Source organism: Microtus ochrogaster, chromosome 22 (assembly GCF_000317375.1).
Source record: "Microtus ochrogaster isolate Prairie Vole_2 chromosome 22, MicOch1.0, whole genome shotgun sequence".
Lineage (NCBI taxonomy): Eukaryota > Metazoa > Chordata > Mammalia > Rodentia > Cricetidae > Microtus > Microtus ochrogaster.
In genome coordinates this window covers 25,978,026-25,992,761 of record NC_022023.1, presented here as the reverse complement: position 1 = coordinate 25,992,761, position 14,736 = coordinate 25,978,026, and the positions used below count along the sequence as shown (strand labels likewise).

General features: G+C 44.9%; 1 protein-coding gene across 1 annotated transcript in view; it reads left to right on the top strand.

The window, feature by feature from the left end:
• Adamts17 (ADAM metallopeptidase with thrombospondin type 1 motif 17) overlaps nt 1–14,736 on the top strand; it is a 302,714-nt gene that overhangs the window by 168,024 nt on the left and 119,954 nt on the right. The window lies entirely within an intron of this gene.

Sequence of the window (14,736 nt, the reverse complement as noted above, 5' to 3'; positions counted from 1 at the left end):
CTCACAATCCCATGATTGTCCTGAACCAAAGCCCTTGGATAGGTTCTCTGGATTTTTGTGAAACAGGCTGGGAAAGTGATCGCAACTTTTCCCTCCAGCTTCTCACTCAAGCGAATATCCCCTTCACTCATGCTGGCTGGCAATGCGCCCTTGCTGTCTTTGCAGTTCCCATGGCAGGCACAGAGAGGAGTCACGGCTACAGCTGACCCCATGCACTACTGTTTGTCTTCCCTACAACTTCAACATCACAGCGACTATTAAACCCCAGGCCGGCTCTTGTCATATTGTATGTTTATCAACAGGGATTATAGGCCAGTGACATTCCAGGCCTGATGACCTGAGTTCACCCCAGGACCTGCAGGGTTGTTCTCTGACCTCCACACACACACAGGCATGGCACCTGCACACCAAAGACCTCTCCCCCCCCACATACACACAAAATGTAATTTAAAAATTTTAAACCTCTCAATATTGTGTTACAAGAAAATCCCTTTGTACTTTGAACACACCAGTCTCATTGTCTCCCTGATAATCCTATAGGTCTTACTTTCTTAGGCTTTGATAAACATACTAGGAGAAGGGACTGATAGATGCCACAAAATGTTCAGAGCCCTGGAGAGCCAAGCAGGCCGGCTTCTGCCCTCTGTAGGAAGCACCAGAATTCTTTGGGTAGAATTCTGAGTACAGAACTTCCTTTCCACCGAACGTCCTTGTATGTTCACCTCCTGGCACTCCCAGCACATAGCTGTTTTAAGATCCGTAGATGTTAAGAGCCATGCTCTTGCTCATAGGAAAAACATCGCTGCAATTCGTGTTAGGGGCTGACGAGGCTTCAAATAGTAACCAGGTTTCTGCTTTGCCGAACATTTGCGTACTTCAGAACCAAGAAAAATTAAAGCCCAGTCCATTTTCGTTTCTAGGGTTCTGGAGGGTCCCATCCCATCACCGTTGTGTCTGTCATGTCTGTCTGCAGAATGCTGGTATTGCAAGGCTCAGGGCTGTCTATGCAAATATGAACTACAAAAAAAATTGGCATCCATAGCTGGCATTTGTTGAGGACGTTATTGGCAAGTAGAACTGTCTCTTCTTCTAGCCAATGGTAATGTGATGTTTTTAATTCAATAAAGCATTTCAAGAAAGTCCAAACACAAAAGTTATAAACATTGGAGGGTAAATATTTATTAGAAAGGGGAAATGAACTTTATGCAATTAGCGCAATCAATCTTCTTTATGATTACAAGTTCCTCCTGTCCCCATCAGCAAAGCCTCTCCTCGCCGCGGCTCTAGAGCTGTCAGGGCCCAGGACGCTCTGCCAGGTGAGGCCGAGGGCGGGAAGTGAATTGTAGGCACTGTCAGCTGGAAGCCAGAGTGCATTGCTCCTAGAGCCAGGGCCAGTGGGCGGGGACACATAGAGTGGGCAGGGTCACTGCCTCACAAAGTCCCCAGTGTTCCTTAACAGGACTGGCTCATTCCAGCGCCAGGGGATTGGAGCTGAAAGGCCATGGGTGATGATCACCACGCCCACATGCCAGCCGCCTGTCAGGGCCTTCACTGCCCTGCAGCCCATGCATGATGGCACAGGTGGAAAGGAAGGTGGCTCTCTGAAGGAATTGCACACGCGTAGTTGATATTGGCATGGGTGTGTCTGCACAGCATAGAGGAGACAGAGGAGACAGTGGTTGTTTGCTCAGAATAACGTTGAGCACAAAGCTGTGAGACAGCTGTTTCAGGAAGGCAAGAAAGAGCGTCCGGAGCTCTCACTGGTGACAGCGCCCTCTCTCCTGCCCACTAGTCCCTCCTTGCCCTCTACCATGACACACATAGCCGTGGGTACACATTGCGCGGTGGTGACAGAGAGTCTCCCTACCCGGGCTGCCTGCCCCAGCGTCCTAACTGCATCTGGTAGTCACAGTCTTTTTCTGCCTCAGGTCTGCGAATCTGAAAACGAGAGAAGTCCTATGGAGCCGTCGTCAGGTTGTTTTAGAAGGTCACTAAAACAAGTGTTTTGATAGATCGCTGACCTAGTATTTAGTGTGTAGCACACATCAGTAAGTGTTGCTGGTTCCATTTTTTTTTTCTGTTACCTTGGCTCTTGGACCCAGCAGGAGAGTGGAAGATGCAGCGTGGTTGGCTATCACATTAGCCTGTCTTTTGCTTTTATATCTCTGTGTCCTTCCATGTCGTCTGGCACGTTGTGGGGCTGGGATGGCTCTAAGCACCTAGTAAGTACCTTTATAAGCTCCCTGTCCTTCCACTGGGAAGCGTCTTGGTGTCCTACTGAGAGGGGCCTGGAGTCTCTGGGCAGATACAGAGATCCCCCTGTGTCTAAGAAGCCTGGGTGTTGAAATTCCACAGGAGAGCAAGGCTCACCTCTCTGATGTCAGTCATATCTCAACCTGGATACACCTCAGAACCTCCTCCAGGGACTGGCTGCTGGAACCTGCTACAAATACCGTCTTACTCTTTCTCCAGGAGATGGGCATGGGTTTCAGGTCTCTGTCTTGTTCTATAGCTCCAGGGCTCCAGGATTCTTACTGTCATCCTGGGTTGGAAACTGCTGGCCTAACAAAAATCCGTCCCTTCGATGCCAGTGGACCAGGTCAGAGCAGGAAGCTGGCAGAGTCCAGGAGCCTGCCTAGCCTTGCCCCTCTCAGGCAGGGCTGTGTAGCCGAACGTAGGGCTAGACATGCGACTTCAAGCTGCCTCTCCTGTCTCGGTTGGGTCTCAGCTCCTGGAGCTCCTGGGCTTTGGCAGAAGCTGGCCTGAATTTTCTAGAAGTATCTGAAAGCTTACAGTAGACAGCCTTTTCAGAAAGCTCTCCAGACAACACAAGTTGTGTGTTAGCGTCCATTCCTTGGCCCCTTGCCAGTTACATGGCCTAGTCCCAGACCCCATCCTCACCCTGAAGCTCGGGCCCAGCCAGGTGGTCTCCACCACCCTCAGGAACGTGGAAGGAGAGACCACACCCAGGCTGCAGGAAGCATTCCAGGTGCGGTGCTGGCATGCTGGGCTGGGGGAAGACTTCAAACTGCAGCAGTGTTTGTGGGAAATTTGGATCTGTCGCCATTTCATCTCGTTCTTGGCGCGTTATCTGCCTTTGGCGGGTGCTATCAACAACACATTTTTTGAGGGAGTTTACATAAACGGTCCCCTCAGGAATTGCTAAGGACCGCGAGATGCTTTCTCTCTCAGCTCATGGTGAGCGCCAGTGAGGAAAAGAGGCAAAAAGTGACTCATGGTCAAATTCCCCAGCCCTTGGAAGGGCCACCAGTTGGAGCAAAGTGAGGGAGACTTGTGTCCGTGATCAAGGGGTCCTTAACACGCACCTCAGGTTTTCAGAGGGCCAAGAAAGGAAGCGGTGTGCTGGCTGGGTTTCCACAGGGTACCAGCATTGGAAACATGCACAGAGCAGCCTGGGCGTGCCATTTACCAGACCTTAAACACAGCCTTGGAGGTGGCACAGGCTGAGTCAGGGAAGGGGGAGCTGTTTCATTCTCTTGTTGTTTGTAGGAACCAAGCACTTTCTGCTGTGTTCAAGAATGGCTCGCACGGTCAGATGGGGCGAAGAGTCTGCCCTAGTGTGTTCCCACCCATCTGGGAGCTCTGTGTTCATAGACACCCGAGAGTGCATTGCTCAGCAGCACTTAGAGACGAAGACTGGGCACACTTAACCCTTTCTGGCACTACTGCCCCCCTCCAAGTTCCAAATTTGGAGTATTTTTGGATTCAGGCTGCCGGGTTAGGAATGTCCAACCAGTAAAGTCTCTGTAAATACCAATGCCCCCACCACACACACCAAAAAAAAAAATCTTTTGAAAACTCCATCTCTGAAACACGTCTGGTCCCAAGCATTTTGGATACAGGATCGTCTACTTCTATGGGGCCTGACAAGCAGAGGGAACAGCCTGGGATGAGAAGGATGCTAAGTGCCCTTGCCTGACTATGGATTATGAGGTTTTGGGAGGAGGAAATGGAAGGGGCACTGGGGACTGAAGGAGACCTCATACAGCCTATGGGCAGATTCCATACACTTGGGGGTAGTAGAAAATTCGCAGCGTATATTGGTGATTTAACTCTGTTTCCTGGTCTGTACCACAGGATAGTGACTGCCTGCTTCACAATGTTGATAAAGTCCGTGATACTAGACTTGGTGAACAAGTAAACGCTTACAATTTGTTGGCTTTTCCCTCGCCATGTCAAAGGCAGGCATTGCTTTACTTTGATATACAATTATTCATTTGTTCATTCTTCCAGCTGGCATGCCTTTATGGGGGATGTATATGTGCTGCCAAGGCTGTGTGGAGGCTATGGGGGGGGGGGGCTGGGGCTGTGTGGAGGTGGTGAGGATCCAGGGCTGTGTGGAGGCTATGGGGGGCCAGGTTGTGTGAAGGCGATGGGGGTCCGGGGCTGTGTAGAGGCGATGGGGTTCCGGGGCTGTGTGGAGGCTATGGGGGGGGGCCTGGGGCTGTGTGGAGGTGGTGGGGGTCCAGGGCTGTGTGGAGGCTATAGGGGGCCGGGCTGTGTGGAGGTGATGGGGGTCCAGGGCTGTGTGGAGGCTATGGGGGGGCGGGCTGTGTGGAGGTGATGGGGGTCCAGGGCTTTGTGGAGGTGATGGGGAGGCAGCTGCTGTGCTTGAGAATCCAGCATCCAGCGTGTAGCAGAGAAGATACATGGATCTGTCTCCCGGCAGAACTGGTAAGGTTGGCACACCCTTATATCGCTAATGGATTTTTCCTGGTTGGGACAGGAAAAGGGGGCAGTTGGAGGAGTCTGGGCCCCCAGTTCCTGGTCGGTCTGAGTAGCTGCTCCTTCACAAAGCCTGAACTCCTTGGTTTGACCTTGAAGGAGCAGAGCATTAGGGTACTTGTTGATATCTAATTCAGAGCCGGGCAGAATGCCATGCTCACTGTCCACTCTGTAGCTCTAGTAGAGTGTAGAGAAGCCTCTGGGGGATGAGCCTGGAGAAGGGGTGAAGGGCCTGTGCTTCACAGCCACCCCTGCACAGGAACAGAGCTCTGTCTGGTGCAGGGAAGGCAGAGTATATGAAGGCACAGAGAGGATTCGTATAAGAGTTCGGGTAAAGACTACAGCTGGCCTTGGACGTGGGTGGGAGTTTTACCTGGGTCCTGCAGAGAGTGAGGATGGTTTATGTGGCATCTGAGTATGAGATTTGCAAGCTGTGGAGAACATGGACATGACTGGGGTTATCTAGAGGAGGGAGGAAAAGTATTAACCCAGACCTAGAAAGAAAAATATTATATGTACTCATTCATAAGTGGCTTTTAGACATAAAGCAAAGTAAAACCAGACTACAGTCCACAACCCCAGAGAACCTAGACAACAAAGAGGATCCTAAGAGAGACACACATGGATCTACGTCGGAAGGAGAAAAAGACAAGATCTCCTGAGTAAATTGAGGCGTGAGGGTCACGGGAGAGGGTAGAAGTCGAGGTGGGGAGGGGAGTGGACAAAAATGTATAGCTCAATAAAAACAATTTTAAAAAAAAAAGAAGCAGTGTCCCCGAGGAGGAAATAAGACTGTCCTCAGGAAAAATCATTGACATTTTAAATTTTGATCACTTTAATTTTTATTGTTTGAGAATTTCACAAATGCATATCATGGGTTTTGAGCAAATCTGACCCATTCTTTCCCCTCCAATTCATTCCATATTCCCCCCAACTTCCCTCCCAACTTCATGTGCTATTTGTTTGTTTGTGACAGGATCTTTCTATGTAGCCCTGGCTGTCCTGTTATTCTACTTAGACCAGGCTGGCCTTGAACTCACAGATATCTGCGTGCCTCTGCCTTCTGAGTGGTGGGATTAAAGGCTTGTGTCACTATGACTCATTCCTGAGTTCTTTATTAAAAGTATATGCATGGGTGTAGGACCATCTACTGGGACATGGATAGCTTCTCGGGGGCTACATCCCTGAACAAAACTGAAATATCATCCCCAGTAGCCATCAACTGCCAATGGTTCCTCACCTAAGGGATGGGACTTCTCCCCCATCTATGCAGGGATTTTTGTCTGATTTATCCTGTGTAGGTCTTGTGTGTACAGTTACAGACACTGTGAGCTCATGTGTGAAACTACCCTATCCTGTTCAACAAATACTATTTGTCTGCATACATCCACTACTTCTGACTCTTACAGTCTCGATGCCCGTTCTTCTACAGTGATCCCAGAGTCTGGGCAGAAAGGGTGTGACATGGATATCTCATTTAGCCTGAGTATTGTTGACCAGCTATGGGCTTCTGTGCTAATATCCGCCAACTGCAAAGAGACGCTTCTCTGGTGATGGTTGAGAGATGCATCAATCTCGAGGTAAAAAGATAACTTAGGAGGGTGTAGTTACTAGTAGTTTGTAACATCATTGTAGATACTAAATAATTATAGCAAAGGGCTTTTTATCAGATTGCCAGTACTGTAACAAAATGCCAGAGGTAATAAACTTAGAAAAAGACCAAGTATGTTTTGTCTCATGGATTCTGAGTCTTCAGTCTTTGGTCTGTTACTTTTGGCAACCTGATGAGGTAGAACATCATAGCAGGCATAGTGAAGCAAATCTGCTCACACATCCCGTGGTGACCAGGAAATGAAGAGAAAATGGCTGGGGTCTCTTTAAGGGTACTACCCCAATCACTGGAAGACCCCTGTACTATCCTCGTCTCTTAAATGTTCTATTGCTTTCCAACAGCACCAAGCTGGGGCCGAACCTTTTAGCCCATGGGCCCTTTGCAGGTATTTCAGATCCAAAGCATGGCAGAGTATCCCCTCCACAGACTCTCGACCTTCGGGGTGATCTTCCAGGTTCATAGTTTCATAGTTTCCCGAGTGAGCAAAATATGCACAAGTGTAAGATCTGAAATGTGGCCGCTCACGGAAAATCCTTTGTCATTTAAATATTAGCATACTGGCATGTTTTTGTGACTCTTGCTCTTTTTTCTCTTGACGATGTCTTAGAGTTAGTATCAGGATAAATGGAGTTGCTCCATTTAAAATTACTGTAGATTGTGTTGTGTTTTAACTTATTGTGAGACAGTTTTGGATCCCAGGGAAGTGTTGCAGAAATAGTTAAGTTTCATTCATCAACTTTCCCATATGTTAATATAGTCCACAATCTTAGAGCAATTATTAAAACCAGGAAACTCACCAAGAAATGATAATATGAGGAAATAGATGTGTTTAACCCAGCTTGAACATTACAGAAAGGATATACATATGAAAACATCACACAGCGCTCCATAAATATATACAATTTTCATAGAAATTAGAAGCTGAAAAGAGTGGGGGAATAGTTCAATGGGAGAATGTTTGTGTAGCACGTTCAAGGCCCTATGTTCAATCCCCAACACTTAAAAGATATATATTTTTGTTAAAAGCAAGAAATTAACTTGTTACAGTCTAAGAGACACTCAAACTGTGCCCATTTCCCCACTTGCTGCCTCTTTTCGCTACCCCGCAGTCCCAGCTAAGACCCCAGTTTGTGTTTTCCTTCCATCTCCCGTATTAGCGCGCACCTGGTAATTTCTCAGTCTCTCCTTGTTGGTCACGATGCCCGACACTGGCCGCTTATTTCTTGAATTGGACCTTTCCTGTGTCTTTGTTAGAGGGGGATTATTCATTTACTGGGAAGGATAACCTGAAGTGGGGGTTAAGCTGGTGAATGAGGTTACCTTTGGTCACCTGGCTAAGGGGCCTCCTCACAGGATTCATCACTGTAACTTACAGTTTACCCGTCTGCGTTAGGATTGAGTTATCTGTAGCAGGGTTTCCCAACCTGGGCACGACTGACACATTGAACTAGATCGTTCTTTCATGTTGGGAGACAACGCGTGCGCATTAGGAGTTTAGCAGAATCCTTGGCATAGCCTCACCTTGCTGGAAGAGTGGCGCCGACCCCTGACGGAGTTGTGACAACTAAAAGCTGTGTCTTCAGATGCCACCAAATGCCCTTTGGGATGCTCAGCTGCCCCTGACCGAGACTCACAGATGCACAGGATAAATACCTAGAAGTGGGTCAAAGGTCATTTTGCACACACGTAAATTCTGTAGTTTTAAATTACCTAGAACACAACACGAGACACACAGGACAGTGCACAGATCAGAAGTGTAGTTACAATGGTTTTTCACTAATTGTGCACATATGGCCATGTGTGTGAAGTAAACTATGTCTTTTTGTAAAATCTTGGGATTTGTTCCCTGCCCCAACTGGTCTTTCCCCTCCTAAACTATAAATGAACTTACTTCTGTGGCTCCTTTTACTTTTATGAGTTTATATTTGTGTTGAACCCCTTAATACAACATCATTTAATGTGTGTGTGTGTGTGTGTGTGTGTGTGTGTGTGTGTGCCTGTGTGTTTGTGTGTACCTGAGTGTGTCTGTGCAAACATGAGTGTGCAGGTATTTATGGAAGCCAAAAGAGGGCATTGGTCCCTGCGAATGGAGTAATGAAGGGTTACTGCTGGGAATCAAACCCAGGTCCTGTGCAAGAACAGGACATTTTCTTCACCACCGGTCTGCCTCTCCAGACCCCAAGGCTTATTCTGCTTCTCTGGATTTCCCAATCTGCACCGCTAATCACATCATGCGCTCAGTGTTTACATGACCATAGCGTCATAAAATATTTTAATACACTGAACATGTGCTTTTCTACAAGTTTACTGGCGAATTATTCCATGTTTGTTTTCCCATGTGGTCTTCAGAATATTCTCATTTCGCTGGAAATTGTGTGATTATGTTAAATTCAATTCCATTCTTTTGTAAATTAACTCAGGGGAAAGTATGTCCTTGTGCATAACTCTGAACCATCCTGCAGTAACACCATGTTCCTCACAGGCTTCAGGATGTCTTCCCAACCCACCCTCCAGAGAACTTTTCGTTTGTCTTTGTATAAACCGTACCCATTTCCTTTCGCATTTGCTCCTTTTTAAGTGAGGTCTTTTCTTCCATTTTATCACTGAATTGAGTATGTCTCATATCATAAAGGGGTGCAACTATCTTGTTAAATGAGCTGCCTGGATACTGTATGTACTCTGGTTGAATAATTTTATCTTTTTGTTGCATAATACAATTTCCGTGTGATTATTTCGGGTGTAAGCTAGCCGGGCGGCGGGACACATCCTGCTCCTTCTAACAACCTGATTCCTTATACCTATCCACTAATATCCTTTCTGATCTAAGGTAACAATTGGCTATCCTTTTCTTCTTGGCTTTGTGGGGAATGCTTCTAATATTCCCTCATGAAGTGCGCATTTATCAAGTCTAAAAAGTATGTATTTGCTTAAATCTTAAGCACTTAATAAGAATCATAATTGGATTTTATTAGATGTCTTTTTATTGTTCATGGGGAGGACAAGTAACTTCTCGTTTTTTAAAATAACTTTTTATGTGTATGAGTGTTTTATCTGTATCATGTCACAGGCACCTCATTCATGCCTGGTGCCCGTGGAGGCCAGAAGAGGGCATCAGATCCCACGATCTTGAGTGCCAGGCTGTAATGCACTGTCGTGTGAGTGCTGGGAACCAAACCCAGTTCCCATTCAAGAACAGCCAGTGCTCCTAACCTCTGAGCCCATCTCTCCAGCCCAAACAGCTCACTTTTGAGTTAGCAATATGGTGAATTTTATTAACATATTTCCTAACCCTTAGCTATCTGAGTTCTGAAATCAACTGTACTTGGTCTTGGTATAATTCCTTCAAATGTGCTGGCAAATTGTATTCTGAGTGCACGCAACACTTCCTCACAAATGAGTTTAGTATGAATGTTTTTCTTAATACGTATTCTGTTTGGTGTCAATGTTATATTAATTAATGTTAAATAAACAGGGGAAACATGTTCCCTTCTTATGTTCTTAAATACTTTAAAGATGTTGGTGTTAGCTGCTCCTTAGAAGTTAAATAGAAAGAACTTTTGAAAAACACAGCACTAAAAATCCAGTGGGGTGGCCATGGTGCTTCTCTAGGTCCATGGTTCAGTCTGTAGTTGAGAGAGAGAGAGAGAGAGAGAGAGAGAGAGAGAGAGAGAGAGAGAGAGAGAGAGAGAGAACTAGTATGTTCGTTGTGGTAATAAAACCCCGACAATAAGGACTTAAGTGGGGAGCATTCGGTCCTGCTTCCAAGTGGAGGGAATTTGCTGTCATAGTGAGCATGGTGGCTGGAGACACTACATCCACAGTCGGAAGTGGAGCACAATAAATCCTCATTCTACGAGACGACACTCTCTGTATTCATGCAGTGTGACACCCAGCCAGCTTTCTCCTTTTTTATACGGCACAACACACAACCCAGGACAGGTGCTGCCCACTTAAACATCACAAGTATGATGATTCCCTAACGGGTGTGCCAGAGTTGTACCTTAGGTGAGTCTAGATCCGCCAAACTGATAGTCAGATTTAACCATTCCTACATGTGCGAATGTGAGTTCAGAGGGCAATGTCAGCCTCAGCGGCTCACCACGTTGTTGTTGTTGTTGTTGTTGTTGTTGTTGTTGTTGTTGTTGTTGTTGTTGTTGTATACAGGGTCTCAGTTGGTAGTCTTACCTGACCTAGAGCCCCCTGTATAGACTAGGCAGATCTCAGGAAGATCTCCTGAGTGCTGAGATAAAAAGTGTGAGAGAGACGTCATGCCCAGCTCCACCTTGTGTTTTGAGACAAGGTCTCTCCCTGACCCTGGATCTCGTAGGTTCAGCTTAACTGACTGATCAGCACGCCCACAGACCTCCCAGCTCTGCCTCCCCAGCTGAGGTTACAGTAACAGCTGGTTTAGATCTAAAATTGAGTCTTCACATTCATAATGCTAGCTCCTTACGGACTAAACCATGTCTCTACCCCATAGCTAGGCGGAATGTCCGAGAATAGATCTGTTTTTTAGACATTTGCAGAAAAAAAATGGGTTTTGTACATAAAATGAGTCAGGTGGTCTCTGGTCTGCATTTTAATTGATCTCTCTTCCTTCCTGATTTCTTGTTTTCTTTCCCCTTTCTTGAATAACTTAGCAAATGGTTTCTCTGGTTCACTTTTCCTTCAGAGAACCATCTCTGTAGGCCTTTCTCTTGGGGAGGGGTCCTCTCCTTCTTAAATCATAAAATAATCATTTATCCTTATTTTGTTTTGATCTTTTTTGGTGATAGTGTTTGTGTTTGCAGTACTGATTACGGAAGCAGAGTTCTACGCATACTGAACACATATTCTGTCCACAGTCCATTTTAACTGTACAAGACAAGGTCTTATTAAATTGTCCAGGCTGGTCTTGAGCTCACTCAATAGCTAAGGTGGACCTTGAACTTGTGATCCTTCTGCCTCGGCCTCCAAAGTAGCTGGGATTCTAAGTCTTACCTCCAGGCTTAGTTTTATTCTGTGGGTTTTTGTTTGTTTATTCAAATGTATATTATTCCATTGTAAGCATGTTAAAATTACTTTATTGTTATTATTGTGTTTTGGAGTCTAAATATTTCTCCAAATGACCTATATATCTTAATGTGTCTCCTGTCTGACATCTTCTTCACTGTTTGCAATTTGGATTATAGTTTTTCCTTTGGGCCAGAAAATTACTTAAAGGAAAATTTAGATTTTTGCATATGACAAGGTTATTTATTCTCTTTCTTTTAAAAATGTTTAATTGCAAGCTGGGTGTGGTCACCCATGCCTGTGATCCTGGGACTGGAAGAGTGATGAGCTAGCCTGGATACATAGTAATATGCCACCTCAAAAATAACTTTGACTTCATTATGCTATGGTTTTCACTTCCACATTTTACTGAGGCAACTTTTTATAAACATCCCGTGACCATTAAAGATGTATCTTGACATACTCGTTTTAAGAACTGGAGCTCTGTTAATTCTATCTTGTTCTGTTATTTGTATCTCTTGTATTATTGCATGATTTGATTTGTTCTGGACTGAGAAAGATCCATGAAATGATTATGCTAACTTCTTTTTTGTTGTTTACCCTTTTAACCCAAGTCGATTTTATTGAATGAAATTTAATATTATGTAATATCTGGAGCATAGGTACTAGATGACTGTTGAGGGTAATAGTTCTTGGTACCCCTTTTATCCCAAGTCAGTTTTATTTAATGAGATTTAATATTATGTAATATTTGGAGCACGGATACTAGATGACTGTTGAGGGTAACAATTCTTTGAATTATTTCTTGCTTCAGGTTCTGGGTTCAAGTCTGACTGACATTAGCATTGTTGTTCTCCTTTGCCTTTATTTTGGCTTCTGAATCATGTTATGTGCCGATTACACAGCATATACTAGAGCTTTAGCTTGTGGTCTACTGTTAAGGTTTTATCTTGGTAGACAAGGTTGGCTCATTTATTGCTATGTCAGATGATTCTGGTCCTAGGTTATGTTTTCTTCTGGATTTTTCTTGCCTCTCTGTTGTGGTTTTCATAGAAGACTCTTTCTATCGATTCCTCTGCCACACACTGTATATACAATTAATTCTCCATGTTTTTATTCTCTAGACAGTTAAAAAAAAATCTCTCATCTTTGATGTTTAGAATAGTGCTTAAAAAAGTGTATCTGTGTTAGTTCACTATCTTTTCTTAACAAATTTCCACAAAATATGCTTGCTTAAAACAAAATATATTTTTTATCTTTAAGATCATGAGGGTTAGAGATAAAAACATCACTCAGCCAGGCCATCTATGTCTCAGCAATTTTACAAGGTTATGATGAGGTCAGAGGTCCGATCTGGAGTCTCATTTGAAGCTCAGCTGGGGGAGGGTTTGTTGCCAGGCTCACTGGCTCACTGGGTAATTGTTAGAAGTTCCTTGCCTCTTGTAGGTTGCTGGAATAAACACCAAAGTTTCACATTGTCTAGCTTGTCAGGCTGGCCTCGGTTTATCCTAGCTTGCCCATTTCCAGCATGACAGCTAGTTTGACCAAAGAAGACAAACCAAGGAAACAACTGGAGAGCTTTTACAGAGGGCAGATCATAGTGTTTTATGAACTAAGCATGATGTCACATCTTGCCATTAGTGCTGCATTCTGTGGGTTAAAAGTGAGTCAGAGGCAAAGAAAAATGACAGCCATGGTCATCTGCAAAGATGAACGTGGAAAACAGCGGCTTCACCCTCTGCCTCCACTTCAGGGCAGTCATGAGGAAGAGGCTTCCTCCAGAAGACAAGGGTAGCAGCTAAGGCCACGGAAGTGTTAACAGCTTAGCTCGCAGCTCCTACAGACACGCCAAGAAAAAGAGCAAGTACGGACTGTCCAATACTGCTGGGGAGCCAGCAACTGTGTGGTTCTTATTGACATGGTACCACAAGTGTAGCCCATAGGGACCTGGAAATGCTTGGAGAAAGGGGAAAGTGATGAGGAAGAGAATAATGAAAGCAGTGAGGACAATACCAAATTTGACTACGCATGCTTGAGAAGCCATCCTGAAGAGGCACTACCAGTGACCACACCTGGGTCCAAGGCTGCCATTCTAAAGCCTCCTGTGTGTTACTCCCTTTTTAAAAGACAAAAACAAAACCACCAATCTGGCTCCCAACACTAGAGTTTTTACCTTTGCCTGAAATGTGTGCAATCCAAATCCCACCATCGTCTACTGTTGACATCATGAGCCATTTGCTCTGACGTCAGTGAACATTTGCCTCGTTTCTGCCTTTGTCATAACACAAATCGTATTGACGCCGACATTCCTGATGTCTTCATAGAGCCTATATTCAGATTTCTTTCCAGTATATTCTTAGGAATGGAATTATAAACATGACAGTGTGCAATGCCTGTAACAAATATGGATGGATACTTTTCCAAAGTTGTTCAAAAAGTTCCTGTTGGCTACGTCCTTGTCAAGAGGTAGAATTCATGCTTCAAGGTGGTTGTGTATGCCTTTAATTCCAGGAGGCAGAGGCAGGCAGAGCTCTGTGAGTTCAAGGACAGCCTGGCGTAGAGTGAGTTTCAGGACAGCCAAGGCTACACAGAGAAACCCTGTCTGAAAAAAGAAGGAGGAGGGAGAGGAGGGAGAGAAGGGGGAGGAAGAGCATTCTCCATCTTTTTCTGTGTATATAGAAATATCTAAAGATGGTTTTAATTTGCTTTTGCCTGATGGCTGAAGAGGTTTCGGTATAGTTTCATATGCTTAATTGCCACTTAAATATCATCTTATAAAATACTCAAGTCTTCTGCTCATATTTTCATGAATATCTTTTCTTATTTGATCTTTAGTAGATTTGGCTTGTTTGCTCTTTCAAATCTGTGCTAGACACACTTTGTTGGATATATGCATTGCTAATACCTCCCCCATCTATTGCAAACACCCTCTCTCATATTTTTATACTTTCCCTTTAGTAAACGAGCTCCTCATTTTCATGGAGTATAATTTATTTGTGTTTTTTTTTCCTCCTTTATTGTTGGTACTTTTGTGTCCTGTTTCAGAAGGCTTCGCCTAACTGCCAACTCTTTGGCATTGATAATTAGGGAGGTTTCATGAGAAAGCCCTGTCCATAAAATACACAATAAACAGGTCACCCCACCTCCTTCCTCTCTCTCCTAATGTGGTCATTATTTCTCCTGACCCCAAGCACTCCTACTTTTAATTACGCTCCTGGGTCCGCTCTGCCTTGTGACCACGTGTCTGGACATCGCTACACCAGTCGGGAAGAGCTCTTAGGTGAAAGTGCAAGGGATCAAACATTTAATGAGGTGCAGTCATCTTAATGGGAGCAGCTGTGCTGCACTCAGGGGCTCGCTCATCTTCTTGCCGTTCTGTCACGGGA